Here is a 2,888-nt window from a genome sequence, read left to right on the forward strand (position 1 = left end):
TAGACCAGCACCATTTATTGAAGATGCTTTTTTTTTCCACTGTATATTTTTGGTTTCTTTGTCAAAGACCAAGTGTCCATAGGTGTGTGGGTTTATTTCTGATCTTTGAGTTTATTCAGTTGATCTATTTGTCTATCTCTGTACCAATATCATTTGGGGGATTTTGTTTGTTTGTTTGTTTGTTTGTTTTTTGCCAGTCCACAATAATTTAATGGGTCTATTTACAGAGTATGGTAATTTCATTCTTTAGATTTGCAGAGTTTATAGAGAAAGAAAATTACAGCCTGCACACCAAAGACAAGGATGATTCCTCCAATGAAGCTGGAGTAGGTAGACTTTCGTGCAGGCTGTGAGGTTGGAGTCAGAGTGGTATTTGCTGTACCTGGTGATGTGACAACTGAGGGACTAGGAGTAGGAGAGGAAGGCTGAGTTGTGGGTTTAGCTATAGACTTGGTTGGCACTGGAGTGGTTGGAGGTACTACAGAACAGAGGTCAGTGCTGTCCACTTGGGTACAATCACTTACTAATTCACATGAACAATAGGTCTTATTTGCTTCTTGGCAATCTATCCAAGAGCAGGTAATATTATTAGTAATGGTGGCATTAACACAGGAAACACAGCTGTTGAAGCTCTCACAGGTTTCTGGCAGCTTGGTGGTCATGGTCAGCATCTCAGTCACATTAGCTACATTGCTGTTGTGCTGTGAGGTAGACAAGCAGAGCTCAGTGAGGCACATGGTGGCCCAGAGCAGTTGGTGGAACCATCACATTCCACTCCCTGAGCCCCATAGGCTTGTTTAAACACATGAGTCTATGGGGGCCCTATCCAGCCATAGCATAATAAAAAGCACATTTGGTCCAACTTCCAAAGTCCCCATAGTCTATAGCAGTCTCAACAATGTTAAAAGTCTAAAATTCAAAGTCTCTTCTGAGATTCATCCAATCACTTAACTATAATCCCCAAAGCAAGACAGGAAAGGAGCTGGGCAAACTCCAAACTCTGCATCTTCATGTATGATGTCAAGGCAGTCTTCAGATCTCCAACTCATTTTTCATCTTTATTGACTACAACTAACTTCTTTTCCTGGGCTGGTTCCACTCCCTGTTAGCAGTTTTCCTCAGCAGATAGACCACAGCTCTGGTATCTCAAAAATCTTGGGGTCTCCAAGGTAACTTCAATGTTACAATGCTTCTTGTTTCAGTGCCTGGGATCCACACATGATCTTCTAGGCTCCTCCAAAGGGCCAGTGGCACTTCTCCAGCTCTGCCCTCTATAGCACTCTAAGCTCAGATTGATCCACTCCACGGCTGCTGCTGTTCTTGTGATCATACCATGCATAGTACTGGCATCTCCAATACCCTGTGGTCTTCTGCTGCAACTAGGCTTCACCAATAGCTCCTTGTTCCAATGTTTGGGATCCACACATGATCTTCTGGGTTCCTCCAAAGAGCTTGTGTCACTTCTCCAGCTCAGCCCTCTGTAGGAATCTAGGCTCTTGGTGACTCCACTCCACTGCTGGTGCTATTCTTGGTGATCATACCACAGTACTGGCAGTTTCAATTTGCTAGAGTCTTCTGTAACTGTCCACTGTAACTAGGCTTCACCATAAGTCTCACATAGGTTCTCTTCATGGTGACAAGCCTCAAATCCTTAGCATGACCCCTTCAGTCCTAGACTGCAACTGAGGTTGCATCTTCACCAGTGGCTTTCCATGGCCTCTCACAGTGCCAAGCCTCAACTCTTCATAACCCCTTAGTGCTTTCAAAACCAGTACCACTTGTGTGATTCTTACACATTACCAAGTACAGCTGCAGAACAAGGTACAACATTGGCTATCTCTGGAACAGAGCTTCTTTGTACTCTCAGAAAACACTTTCCAGAAGATTTCACCTCAGTGATGCTGGTCTCTTCTTAATCACCACCAATTTCTTAGCACCAGCTAGCCAGCATCAATTGTCCTGGTAGTCCTTTGTAATTTTGACTCTGGTATTAACCAGAGCCACATGGCCAAAAGCTGCCAAGTTCTGTTGCTTGTTGGAGCTGGAACATGGACTCCTTGTTTTATTTCATTATCACCAAACTTCTGTTTTCCAACTCCTTCACTCCCTAAAGTTGGTTGTCTTAGAACTTGTTCTGTCAATTAACCTTGAACTCAGAGATCTGCATGACTCTGTTTCCTGAATGCTAGATTAAAGACATGAACCACCACACCTGAATTTAATGTTTTCTTCACTTAGAGCTTGCTCTGCCATAGGCTGGCCTTGAACTCAGATTAAGGCAGACCTCCTGGGAGACAGGCAGCCTGTGGGGTGTAAGAGGGTGTTGGCCTGTTGATCTGTCCTAGGTGCAGAAGCAGACAGGAAGGAAGATGGAACTCTGGCCGGGGGGGGGGGGGGTAGGTCCCGAGTCAGCTGGGCTCTATGGGTGTCCCAGCTGGCATGAGTATTTGGGCAGGAGTCTCACCTGTGTCCCTGGTTACTGTGGATCTCCTGAGTGTAGAAGGGTATTGGGTCATCTCTAATTTTTTTTTTAATTGCTTTATATGTTTGATTTTTTCTGATTATTTTGGTTACTTCTAGAAGAAAAAAAATTACTTCTGAAGTTGGATCTCTCAGTCCTCATTGATTTAACTTACCATTTTTCCTAGGTGTCTGAAAATGGGTCTTAGTTTTTCTTTTCTTCCTGCTTAGGTTCTCAAGTATTTGTCTCGTCAGTTCTGATCTCTTCTTTATCCAGCATGGCTGTAAGTGCTGTTGAACATTGGCACTCTTTGTGATCTTGTCTTCTTTCTTACTTCAAGATGTTATTTCTGTACATCACAGCTATTCTTTTGCAGAGGACATGCATTTTGACCTTGGACAGAGAACACCCATGGCCTTCCTCTTGT

General features: G+C 43.7%; 1 pseudogene; it reads right to left on the reverse strand.

Annotated features, from left to right (window-relative positions):
* Positions 1-221: 221 nt before the first annotated feature.
* LOC147005659 (sialomucin core protein 24 pseudogene) lies at positions 222-755 on the reverse strand (annotated as a pseudogene).
* Between the last annotated feature and the right edge of the window lie 2,133 nt (positions 756-2,888).

This window comes from Mus caroli, unplaced genomic scaffold (assembly GCF_978045245.1).
Source record: "Mus caroli unplaced genomic scaffold, Mus_caroli_1 scaffold_3, whole genome shotgun sequence".
Taxonomy (NCBI): Eukaryota; Metazoa; Chordata; class Mammalia; order Rodentia; family Muridae; genus Mus; species Mus caroli.